The sequence below is a fragment of the Lycium ferocissimum genome, chromosome 11, assembly GCF_029784015.1.
Source record: "Lycium ferocissimum isolate CSIRO_LF1 chromosome 11, AGI_CSIRO_Lferr_CH_V1, whole genome shotgun sequence".
Lineage (NCBI taxonomy): Eukaryota > Viridiplantae > Streptophyta > Magnoliopsida > Solanales > Solanaceae > Lycium > Lycium ferocissimum.
The window spans coordinates 22,475,558-22,489,395 of record NC_081352.1 but is presented as its reverse complement, the minus strand read 5'-3'; the positions used below and the strand labels follow the sequence as shown (position 1 = coordinate 22,489,395).

The window sequence follows — 13,838 nt, the reverse complement described above, 5'->3', positions numbered from 1 at the left end:
TAGTGAATGTAGTTACCTGATACCTATTGTTGTTGGGTAGAGGCGGACCGTGATTTTGACACGTAAGGCGCACTAATGACCAAATGTCTTAATATTGAATTATTTACATGTCAATTGTTACTGTCAAAGTTTGGCATGCAACTCTTTGAAAACTTAATAATTATGATAAGGTATTAGTAAAATAGTATAAAGTATAAACTTCAACATTGGAAGAAGGAGAATGTGTTTAGAATGGGGGAAAAAAATTGATTTGGGGCTTCTTCTTTTCTTTTTTTGTTAAGGGAGGACTAAAGAATAAAAAATAAAAAAAGAAGTTGTGGGCTTATTAATTTATTTATAGAGAATCTACAAAACAAACTCAACAAAAAAATAGAAACTAAACTGCTATAGCCAGGCTCGAACCCGAGTTTCATGTAAGGACAAAAGGAGCCCAACGACCAATTGCACCAAAGTAGTGGATATACCTCAGGGGGGCTTTTAAATATACATAGGTTTTTTACGATGTATACACCATATATACACAATGTTTTTCCGAGGTTAGCGGTGGCACGAGACTCCTCTCCTAATAGGATGGGTCTGCCTCTGTTAGTGGGAGGTGACAGGTATCCTGTGAAATTAGTCGAGGTGCAAGCAAGCTAGCCCGAACACCACAGTTATAAAAAAAAAAAAGTTTAATTAATTATATGTGCACATTGTTAGAAATTTTAATAGAAAAAGAATGAAAGAAAAAAGAGAGAGAGAACAGAGAAACTGTCTTGGACAAGATTACAAAGTCGAACATTCATGACTCGCTTTGCTGCTCTCTCTATTGCATCTTAGAATGTTCAGTTACCCCCCCCCCCCCCAACCCAAACAATTGTGGTCGACCTTCTGATCAGTTTGCCTTCTTTCTCTTCATGAAATATATTAATATCCGAGCACCAACTTAGTGTAAAACGACATAGAATAAGTGGAATCTCATACAAAATGCAAGGGAGATCGTTACAGAACTACCTGGCAATATTTCAAAGGAATGAGGACATTGATTATCATAAAGAAGGTGCAAGGCATGATATTAACATCATCTCAAAAAAAGAGCTCTTTTTTCCTAACTTTTCGGAATAACAAACAATGCTTCTCGAATACAACACGTCTATTATCAGTTAGTCCTGAAATTTTTTAATTAGATTGAAGTGAAACATCTCTCTTACATAGGAGTTTTGGTACTTAATCCTGCTACTATTCAGAATGGATACATCTGAATTAATCATGTCCCAAACTTAACTTTTGAAGGCATAGCTGATTCTACATACTTGCGTACATAATAAACAAAAATATATATTTTTTCTATCGCAAAATATTTGTCATTTTTTGAGAGTTAAATTACATAAATTTTAATGGCAACACTTTTAGATGTATTTTTTAAATCATATTGATATGAGAAAAATTATGACTTATAGTAGTATATATTTCCCGTATGGTTTTTTAGTATTCAATTTCAAACTATTAAATAATCTAATCTAATTTAGATTCAAAGATTAATTAATTGAATTGACTCTAAAAACAAAAGGTGACTAGTATGTTTGGGAAAAAGAGAGTACATTGTAGTGACGACAAAAACAGGACAACGAAAGAAGCCACTATTCAAAAACTCGGCTCTGCCTTGGAATAAAAAATCTATATATAATATTAAATGAAAGATAAAAGAAAAGTGAAGACTCTCTGGCCTTCATTCCTATTTATCTTTTTTCTCATTTTTTGGCATTTTTCTTTATTTTTCTACGTAATTTAAAAGGCTTCATCCTTATACATTAAATATTCCTTTGCCCACGTACATCACTACCTATACAATAAATCTCAATTAAACCCTTGAATTCAGCCCCCGTAGCTACATTGGCCAAAAACCGTTTTCCTGTGTACTTAATCACCAATAGTTACCCAATTTGTTCATCTACTAATTGACTAGTGGGCCCGTGCCACAATATCATTGTTACGGACAACTGTCCGAAGGAATCATTAAGCTATCCAGGACCTCAGCTAAGAACAAAGCTTCAAACATTAGACATAAATATTACATGGCATGTTTAATTTTCTATAGTGGTAAATACTTGCGCCTGTTCAAATGTTACAAAAGGACGGACTCTGTTATTACAAACTGTATCTCTGTTCTACTGCTCCCTTGTGAACTTTTTACAATTTAGATAAAACTCTCAACAGCACAAGTATGAAATCATCGCAAGTTGTAACATACAGATGATATAGTGCAAATCGAGCTATAATACTGCATCATTGTGAAACATATATGGTGTTTAAAATGTCTCCATTCTCATGGCGCCTTTGCACGTGTGCTTGATGTTTGTCCTCATGGCAAGAGTGGCAAACGATCCTCTAATAACTCTAATGAGTAACTTGAGACACATTACAAAAAAATAAGTAATAATAATAATAAAGATATAGCCACTGCCCTAATAGTCGTGATGAGTGAATGATCACATATATAATATTATGCCACGATTGGAAGCCAACTATTTTATTTTATCAACACGAATGCGGTTGTGCTGTGTTGCTCTATCTACAGTAACAGTCAAAAGTTTCACCAAGCTACGCAAGTGTCTAACAAACATAACGACTGTAAGATTGAACAAACTAAATATCCTAAAAGAGCTACTATGAATATGTTTTGCTCAAGAGGCAGTGATTCTAGATAACAAGGTAGCCCTACCATAAGTTGTAGGTACCAGAGTTGAAAACTAAAGCATTACATGCTGGAAGGGGCGTTTAGCAACTTTGAAATTTGATGTTTGCAAAATACTAATCTACAATCTGCTTAAAGAGAGGAAATAGAATTAAGACAACTTAAAAACGAATTGGATTTGAAGAAATATCTCGGGGAACTTTAATGTATCAATCTTGTATAAAGCGTATAATAGTGTGTAAAGGTGTTTATACACAAATATGGGCTAAATCGGGTGTTTACACACAAAGTATGGGCTAAATCGGCATATATACTTTCAAAAATAGAGAGAGAGCGAAAATTTTCCACTGATGATTAAGCAGTCCCTATTCTCCGAAGCTAACTTCAAGTTGGTAATGGCTTCAACCATTGACTCCTTGCCACCAATGTCACAAACCTACAGTCCTGTTGAACGCTTGAAGCTAGTGGATCAACTGATTAGGCAGTTAGTAGTTCTTGTATATAGTTACATCCTGTACTTAACTAATTTAAATTAGCAGTGGTTAGTTAGTTAGAGGGGTTTCTTAGTGCTAAGCAGATAATTAGTGGAGAATTTTTCACTACTCAGATAGAGGGGTTTTAGTTGTAAGATTTCTAATGAAACAAACCCTGGAATTGAACAAAGGCATCCGAATTGAAGCAATTCACTTGAAAGGAGAAGAGCGTCAAGCAGCCTCAACTCTACCTCTAGAGGGCTCCGTGGATAAATTTGAGGTTTCCACCCTAGCGAAGGACATATAAGGAAATAGAACTAAGAAAACTCAAAAAATAAATAGAGAATGAAGCTACACAGACACGCACATATATAATATGAATGTATATGTATATGAATTTTGCTATGAAACGGTTCAAGTCAAATTACTCACTATATCGACTTGGCGTGAAAAGGAGAGGGTTGTAGGAATGGAGGTAAAAGCAGAGGAGAAAACTATATCACCTTTATTGCTCTTTGAATCATACCAAACAAAACTAACCCATGCGTACATCACATAAGTGAACAAAACCAACCAATTTCTCACTTTTACCCTCCGTCCCTTCTAGATAAATAATTAATGCTTTCAGGAACACTTACATGCAACATATAGCTTTCCTGGACAGCAAGATTTGCACGTTTAAAATCTACAGTTAATATTATCAAAAAATAAAAATCTGCTGTTAATGTAGCAGATTACCAAATCGGAGCATGAAATACTCAATTTTCATTTTTAAATCACAGGTTCAATCTGAAACGAACTATTTTGAAGTGAGTGATTACCTTGGATAGAGCAAAAATGGATAAAAGTTCGGCCAACACCCAATTTCTTGTTTCAGATTTCTGAGTTCTAGAAATCTAACTTGATAATTCTGACTTTTGGAGAAACCTAACATATATATCAATTTCTAGGTTTCTCTGACAAACAAGAAGGTTAAAAAAATCAAAGGAATCGACAGATTCAACGATGAAGGAAGGAGAGGCTAAGAAATAAAAGGGAAAGAAATGGATATCAAACAGACGGGAAAATAGCAAAAGAACGAAATCTCAAGCTACTTCAAATCGACAAAATGGATAGAGCAAACATGAAAAGAGACAAAGAACTCTCTACCACACGCAAGTAAGACTATGTGAGCTAATGAGTAAGTGACAAAGATATCCTTGATTCCAATTTTATTGACTTAAAACATCCATGTCGAAAAATCTAACATAGAAGATATAACAACATGGTAAATGAACGATTAGCATAGTTTTGTAAGAGATAAATCATGATTCCGAACACAATTTCTCATGTAATGACATCAGCCCCTTTAAAAAGTACAAAGCATACATAAGGAGGTATTGTCAAGCCTAACATATATATCAATTTCTTCTAGAATATTGAAGTTATGTATGTGACTTTTCAAGAGGTTCAGCGGAATAAAATAATTTGGTCATACTCACTTTCTTGGTAAATAGTTTTACTGTGTTATCGAGATTCGAGAGTCGAGAATCATAAGAAGATCGGATGTTTCAATCTTCTAAATGATTTGAATTAGGTAGTCGAGTTGGGCAGCATTAAATTCGAGCAAACAACAATACTATATCATATACCATACCATTAACAGTCAAAGTCAGTTGTTAGAATTGGTAAATCAGCATTCATAGCACGCAACTCTATATATACAAGATATCATTCTATATATATATATATATATATATATATATATATATATATATATATATATATATATATATATATATATATATTAATAATAAACATGCAAAGCACTCAAATTGAGCAGTACCAGCCAAGGAAAAGAAGAAAGCTAAATAAGCATACCAGTCACCCACAGGCTTGCTCGACGATAAGTGCTCTTCATTTAGCGAAAGAAAAATGGTTTCATCGTTAATTGCCAAAACCTCATGACACGCAGTAAGCATCGGCATGGCTGTTGAGCACTCATAAAGTCATAACATAGTGATAAAATGTTACACAGAATAAATTAGAGAGAAGATGTTGGCTTGAACAGAGCAACACGCAATGGAGAAGACCCATTAACAGAGAAAGCTAGAAGGCAATGAAACCTCATAAAGAAAATGATGAATATTAAGGATGATCTTGAACGTTTTAGAGCAATGGGCAAAGGGCAAGGGAAAGTGAAAGAATTGATGTGCTGGTGGTTGATTTCTAGGGTTGAAGTACACGTTGGTAAAATGATGCCAAAAGTCTTAAATGCCCTCAACTTTACTTTTATTACCACTTAAGCAACCATGTTGAAACCATCCTTAATTTATATATAAAATATATATATATATATATATCCTATATCATGCATTGTGTCCTATTGTGCATTTTTTACTTAGTAAAAGTATTTAGTAACAAAAATATTGTGGATGATCTTACTTTTTAATATTTTCATTCAGTAAATTAGTTTTGGTATACTTATATTTGATTCTAAGCAAGAACGTAACATGTAGGCTTTTAATTTTTTTTTTTTACAATTCTTAAGTACATCAATTTTTGCAATGTATTATTTGTTGCAGGGATAAGCAGAATATCAAATGGTGGACAAATGAAATTAAAGAAAACTAGAAGATGACTATGGGGAGATTTGAGGTGAAGGACAAAGGTTTTGTTAATGTTTTTTCTTCGTTTCATTTAAATTGTTTAGATTTAGTACTTCTTAATTACTTTGCAAAAAAAAAAAATGATTTGATTATATCTTTTTCACCACATATAATGTATCTAATTTTCTTGTAATCAGGATATTTAAATAGCTTACTTTTATTTATACTGATTGTTTATTTACTCTTTTTGGTTTTTTTTTCTTCTTTGGATTGAGCTCCTCTTTGTTCATTATTTTAGCTAGGTAACTAATTTTTTTCTTTATTTGTTTTGATAAATGGTTACTGGAGATGTGATAAACTGTCAAAGAATAGGAACGTTGAAAAAATTATCTACAAAAATTAGGTGATTAATTGTTTCGTCGCTATTATTTTGCATGCTACAAGGTTTTGATTTTAGTTTTAACAGATTATGTCAATAAAATTTAATTCTATTTCTCGATATACAATTAAAAATTAGATTTTGTATGGTTACTTATCGGTATATAAAAGATGAAATCTACGAAATTTTAGTTTTAATTTTACCTTTTAATTTTAGTAATCCTTAAAACATTCTTATACAAAAAGTTAACTAAGTTTTATTGGGTAACTACATTTAATAGTATATGCTCCAAATAATATAAATGTATGAATTAGCTCATGAACTGACACCAAGGGATGTTGGTAAACAAAAAGAGAGTATCTAAATTTAATATTAGGAACTAGCAATCTTTTCATAATTTCAGTAATATGCTATGCTAAGTTTGTTTCGGTTTTCTGTTTGTTCTTATTTTTCTCCTTTTTAGCCATTTTTTTTTTCATCCTTTTGTTTCTGTTTAATGCAGTTCAACTTAAATTTAGAATACGAAAGTCACAATCGAGCAAGCAGCCATTTGCTTCCATTACTAAAGTCCAACAAATAGTTGTTTCCATTTTGCATTTTATTTGATGGTTCAAAAGTCTCTATTAAAGAAAAAGCCTTGTATTAAGAGCTCAAATTTAAAATGTAACGGAATGCTTCACATATTAACAAGTAACCGGGGTAGATCTAACATTTTCGACATTCTGTATATTAATATTGACAATCCTTTTTTTGATTTCCATTCAAGTTAACATATAGTTGATATATTTCATACTCGATCTTGATGTCTTGAACATATTCTTTCAGTCAAAAGATTATAGATAACTTATCTAATGAATCATGAATTAAAAAATAGTAGAATAATAAAAAGGGAAAAGGTGCAAATATATCCTCAACTTTACGATTTAGAGCAGATATACTCTCCCCCCCCCCCCCTCAACCCACCCCCACCCCTTTATAAAAGTGGTGTAAATATACCTATGCCGTTATAAAATGGTGCAAATATAAACTTTTTGCTGACGGAATTTTTTATTTTTAAATCATTTAGTTTATTGTTTAATTTAAAAAAATACCACATGGCTTTAAAAAAAAAACAGTCTACCCATTTTTTTTTTAGTAGATATATTTTTTTAAAGCCACATGATAATTTTTTTTCCTGGTGGGTCGGGGTTGATTCGTTTAAAAAAATGGGTAGTCTTATTTTTTTTAAAGCCACGGAGATATTCTTTTAAACGAACCAGACCCGACCCACCAGAAAAAAAACTTACCATGTGCCGTTAGAAAAATATATCTACTAAAAAAAATGAGTAGACTTTTTTTTAAAGCCACATGACATTTTTTTAATTAAAAAATTAGCTAAATGATTTTTTTTAAAATCCCGTTAGTGAAAAGGATATATTTGCAATATTTGTGTAAGTGCAGGATATATTTGCACCATTTTGTAAGGACAAGGGTATATATACACCACTTTTTTACGAGGATTATATCTGCTCTAAATCGCAAAGTTGAGGAATATATTTACACCTTTGCTCTAATAAAAAAGACGTTTGATTAATAAACATTGTTTCTTACATTAAACTATAACATTACTATTTATTCATATTTTATATTTTTTCGCGCGTACAAGTCCACTAATTTATGTATAATTGTATTACTTTTAATCGACACTCGTATAGAGATAGGTCAAACATATTCTATAATTAATCTTAAAACCTTTTTATGATGTGTCTTACTGTTGGTTTTCCTAAAAGAACGTGAACATCTCCTTCCTATTTTAATTGATTTAAACGTGTTGAATTTCCTCATACTAGTCTCAGCGTGCGCGCGTTGCGCGTGTCCCTTGTACTAATGAGACTAAATTTTTAAAAATAATATTAAAGAAACGTGTTTGAGTTATAATATAAAAATTAACAAATTTTGGAAGTTTCAATATGATAAATGTGAACATATTTATGATTAGGGTTCATAAAGAATCACGAGTCACAAATTTATCATCGAAAGATATTACTCTATTTAGCCTTTCTTTTTGTCCATTTTCCTCTCTTTTTTACGGTTATGAAGACATTAATTCGCTCATCTGATAATTGTTGTTGATATCTTTTGTGTTTCTTTTCACTTGAACTATATATTGCTAAAGATATTTTTTAAAGGAATTTAATTTTTTCACAATTCATTACATGTAAGATGAAATATTAATAAGGTAAATTTTCATTGCAATTTAAATTAGAATACCCGTAATGGAAGAATTCTTGTCTTTCTCATTATCCTTAATTTTTCCTTTTTTAAGATTCTTCCTTATAATTTGTTTCCAACTATGTCTAAACAATTTAATGTCAGAAGGAAAAAAAAACTCCCAATATCTCCTTAATTTTAGGATTTGGATAATTAAATGTCTATTACTAAATATTAGGGGAATAATTAAATTAATATAGTATAGATTAATTTGAGAAAAACTTTAAACGACAATTTTGTATGTTATAAAGTCTTTTAATGAAGGACAAAAAACTCAATCAGCATTTTAAGGCACACATAAAATTAACAGATTTCAAGTTTTCAACATTACAAAATAAAGGAGTTAAAAAAGTAAAACCAAATCATAGTAGAAAATTATCTTTTATTAGCAAATAAAACACATAAAAGAGAACCAAAATAAACAAAGAAGGGAAACTTTTGTTATGCGTATAGCTTTAGCAAACTACATACCATGAATATATGATAACCGATACAACAATCAAATATAATATTTTATCATGTAAACTAATCGGTTTGAAACTTATTTGACGTGATTTTACACTTCTAAAAGTATCTGTTATTAAACGAAATAGCACAAAAATAAATAGAAAATATAAAGATTAACAAATACAACTATCAAATATAAAATTTATTATGTAAACTTATCGATTTGGAAGTTGTTAAAAGAAATAAAAAAATAAAATAAAGATTAACAGATACAACAATCAAATATAAAATTTACTACGTAAACTTATCGTTTGAAACTTACTCTTCGCGACTTTACATTTCTAAAAATATCCGTATAAAACAATGAATACATTGGATTGGGGAAAAAGCAAAAAGATTGAACTAAATATAAGATGAAGTATAATACCTTAATCAAGATAAATTGATAAGAAAATAACTCATAAGAACCCAAAATTATAAAGATTACAAACACAGGAAAAGGGTAAACATTAGCTTTATTATTATAGTTCAACAAAGAAAGAAATATATTTCAAAGAATTATAAGATCAAAAAAGTTGAGGAGTACTTACAAGAATGAAGACATTGAACATACGTATGAGGCATAAGCCTTTTATAAATAGATGGGTTTTTCTAACCCTAATAGAATTTTAATTCCTCTATTCATGATTACAATTAGGATTTAATTAACAATAATTTAAAAGAAACAGTAAATGACAGTTTTGTAATAATAATTTAAAAGAAATAGCAAATGACAATTTTGTCTATTGTGAAGTCTTTTAATGAATGGCAAAAAGTTCAATCAATATGTCTAAGGCCCTTCACACTTTTAATATAGTATAGATTCTCTGACGTCGTATTTTATATATGATGTATTAAGAATTTAGGTATTCCTCCGTCCCAATTTAAGTGTTTTATTTTTCTTTTTGTCTGTCCTAAAAAGAGTGTCTCTTTTTATATTTAGTAAGTTGATAATTTAAATATATTCTACATGGCAAGTTTATAACCACAAGAATCAAAGGACATTTTAATACATTATATATATCTTTAATTTAAGACCACAAGATTCAAAAGTCTCTCTTTATTTCTTAAACTTCGTGCCTAGTAAAACTAAGACACTTAATTTGGGATGGAGGGAGTAATATACATCATTAATATAAATAATTCTTACATCTTCATGTTAATTAATATAAATAATTCTTACATCTTCATGTTATTTTTGCCTGCTGTAGTAGCTAAGATATTTTATTTTCAAGATATTAAATCTCATATTTCAAAGGGTTGATCCGTAAATTTCATTTGAATGACCTAATGGTGTAAGTAAATATTTATATCGATAATGTATAAAACTTAAACTTGATATGAATTATGATGTAATCATTTAAAAATTTGGTTATATCAGTTTGCCTTCTTTCGACAATAATAATGCCTTTCTTTCCTGTTTTAGATGTGCTTCTTTTGGATTCTTCTCATAAACTAATCCAAAGAAGACTTCAAACAAAAGTAGTAAAATATTATCTAAAAAGAAACTATTATCAAATTCAACTTGTATTTCATTTTAGTCTTAGAATATAGAGGTTACAAAACTTTTACATTATCTTTAAACACTGGTAGACACTATAAAAAAAAGTGCAATTAGCGGAGGTCAAAATTGCAATTTGTGGAGGTTAATAACCTCCGCTATTTTCTGTCACGGAGGTTGACCAAACCCCCGCAGTTAACGCCGCCACAATCAATTTGCGGTAGATTATTGCGGGGGTTCGGTCAACCTCCGTAACAGCAAATAGCGGAGGTTATTAACCTCCACAAATTGCGTTGCTGACCTCTGCAATTAGCTTTCAGCCTCTGAAAAGTTTTGGGTGCAAGGGAGGTTACGAACCCCCACAATTTACTATACCAATTTGGGTTTTCAACCCCACTACCTTTAAATATATTCTAGAATAGATATATTTATTACCAAAAATAAACTTTCAAACTTTTTTCTAATATAGATCTGAATATATTTAACATTTAAATGGAATATCAAAATTGAGAAATATCAACGTTCCATTAAACTACAAAATACTAAGACAAGTAAATGTCATCAACCGAAATGTCAACAGTCTAGTTTATTCAATTAATCATATTACTAGAGCTGGAAAATCTTGCATCCATGGATCTGCTAGCTACAACACTCGGCTGCAACAAAAAAAAAAAAAAAAAAAAGAGAGATTTGTGAATACATTACCCGAAAGAACGGATAATTAAGAAAAATGGAAAAGATAAGGCTTCAACAAAGATTGATGATCCTCATGCTCCTAAAATATACATTCAAATCCAAGACCAATTAGTATCAACTCTTTGATTAACATACAGAAGATGGAATGTCATGAATCAATTCCAAAAGAACAAGGCAATTCCTCGAGAACCTTAACTCTTTATGAACAAGGAAGAAACCATCCGCGGAAGATTAAAGTTGAATAAATTGATCAGTCGTCATAGTAGATGTTAGAGAATTGTAAATAATGCCCAGTTTTGCCCATTATAAGTATCACAACATTATTTTTGTCTCTAAGATTCCTAAAGCACATCTAATCCTAGTAATTGACATCTCACTAGTGGTGTTCCTGGACAAATTCCAGTTTTATTCAGAAAAAATAAATGAGTACACCTGAGAGAACTAATCCAAAGTTTATTAGCTATGTGCAGAAAATATCAAACTTCACTCTCTTTTTACAGGTAGTAGCCTTGTTAAATCTTCATGGAACTGAGTTTTCACCAAAAGATTAAGCTTAAACGAGCATGGAGAATATCAACTTTAGGACAAGTGACAAATAATTAGTGAAATAGAGAAGAAGACGAGAGATAAAGTCTAAGAATACATATTGCATAGTTTTGCCCATTATCCACAAGATACATCACTTGCAAATTAATTTAATATGAAAGTTAAATTCATATCCCAAGTAGCGAAAATGGGATAAATTTAGTGATTTACCCACTTACATCCATATCCCAACTATGATTTAGAGACATCAAGTATGCCAAATAGTAGACACTCTACAGTTTCTTATTATAGAATAATAGAGGAGTTAGTGTAGTCTTCCATATAATTATTTCTTGTGTTTTCGGGGGTGATATTCTAATAGCAAGAGCACATATGTTCCACTTCAAGAGAGCCACCCCAAAAACACAAAAGCACCTTTCTTTCCCTGTTAGACTGCAAATTAGAAAAACCCATCCTAAAATTTGAATCTCCTAGCTTCCTAACAATCAGAAGCCAAAAGGAACAGGGAAGACAAAGTAGTTACCTATAAAAGGATAACATCCAATTACTACAAAAGGAAAAAGAAATACCTAGAAAGGTTTAAAGATAAGAACCACATGTTTACTTCATGAAATGAAAAGCATTTGACCAATTATAACTTCTTGATTTCAATAGTTGAAGTATTTAGCAAAGACTCAGAAAAAGTAAGAACATAAAATTCGATTTAAATTTGAAATTAGTTTAAATTAGTCCATAAACATAAACCAACAGTAACCAATTCATGTGCGACAGAAGAACTCCATAACCAGCAGACACTTAAATTACATAACTAAACAATGTACTGAAGTTAATTAAAAAAAAAAAAAAAAAAAAAAAAAAAAAAAAACCTAGCAGGATAAATACTACTCTCTCTCTCTCTCTCTTCTTTTCCCTTTCCGCAACTCAAGCCGTATAGTTTCAATCCTTTAAGTACAGCACTGCTCTATTTCTATACATAATAGAATGTTTAAAGTTCAGCCCGAGAAAAAGCAATAGCTTAGCTAGCATTACAGAGAATTTAGTCGTTTACTCCGTTCATAACTATCTTTTTAAAACAAGGGGTAAAAGCTTTCATATTGAAAATTTCTAGTCAACCCTCAGGACAAAAAAAAAAAAAAAAAATTAATAGCAGGAACTAAGAGTTATGCACATTTAGAAAAACCCTTCCTAAAACCAAACAGAAAACTAAAATTTAGTAAGTGGGCAGTCAAGAAAATTGTAGGGAAGTGAAGAGACCAGTAAATCAAGCAGATAATTAAAATGAGCAAATTTTTTTACCGTTGTAGGAGGAGAACCAAAGATCTTGGCAAACTGTTCGGGTATTGACCCTTCCTTCATTATCATGTAGGCTTTGAGAGTATTCAACAATTTATATGGACAATATACTCATATGGCTCATATCCATGGGCATTAGCTTCGCACTGGTTGTGGATTGAATTACTTGAGACAGCATTGTATTTATTTGGTTTCCAATTTAAACTTTTTCCTCAACCTCTTTAAACCTTTTAGTACTCCCAATCATAGCAGGAACTCATGCTCATTAATATTAAATAAACCTTTTTTCTTTTATCTTTCAAAAAAGGTGAAGTTTTCAGTTCAGGTGATGAGATGAATTAACAACCTTTAAGTTATGGAGTTAAGATAATTAGGCACCAGAAACAGAATCACCATGTATTGATACAATCAACTGCCAGGCAACTTTAGCCTGGACTCAAATTGGACAACAAATATAAATCAATCAACAAAATCATACAATGTGTTTACCCCACACCATCATAAATCTGTACACTATATGGTGTGTTAGTGTAACCTACCAATACATGGAATCGCTGAAGAGTTGAAAGAGTTAAGCTTAACAACATAATGAGTTAAGCTCAATGTCAAACAAACAAAACATGGAATCATATATTGTTAATCCTAAGAGAAAGGACCAGACTTAAAACTATTTTGGAACTAGATCAATTGTTCACAATCATAAGCACATCTATGGATCTTTTAGGCTCACTGAACAATACTTAACCAAAAATAATACAGGGAATAGTTTGAACTTAAGCATCAAAAATAAACTAACTCCATGATGATTAGAAGACACAAAACAAGCAGATGCAAAATAGAGAAAGTTTAACCTAAAGCTTGAGAGACATAGGAAGCAAAGTCTAACCTGTGAAGAAAAAATCAAATTAGAGAGAGAGAGAAACCAATATAAATCAACAGCTATGGGAAGTTG

At 31.0% G+C, this 13,838-nt stretch overlaps 1 long non-coding RNA gene across 1 annotated transcript; it reads right to left on the bottom strand.

Annotated features, from left to right (window-relative positions):
- Positions 1 to 2,012: 2,012 nt before the first annotated feature.
- LOC132036869 (uncharacterized) lies at positions 2,013 to 4,436 on the bottom strand. The gene is made up of 2 exons (XR_009409699.1): positions 3,969 to 4,436; positions 2,013 to 2,387 (listed from the first exon to the last, which is right to left on the bottom strand). It is a non-coding gene; the product is annotated as an uncharacterized LOC132036869 (long non-coding RNA).
- Positions 4,437 to 13,838: the final 9,402 nt, after the last annotated feature.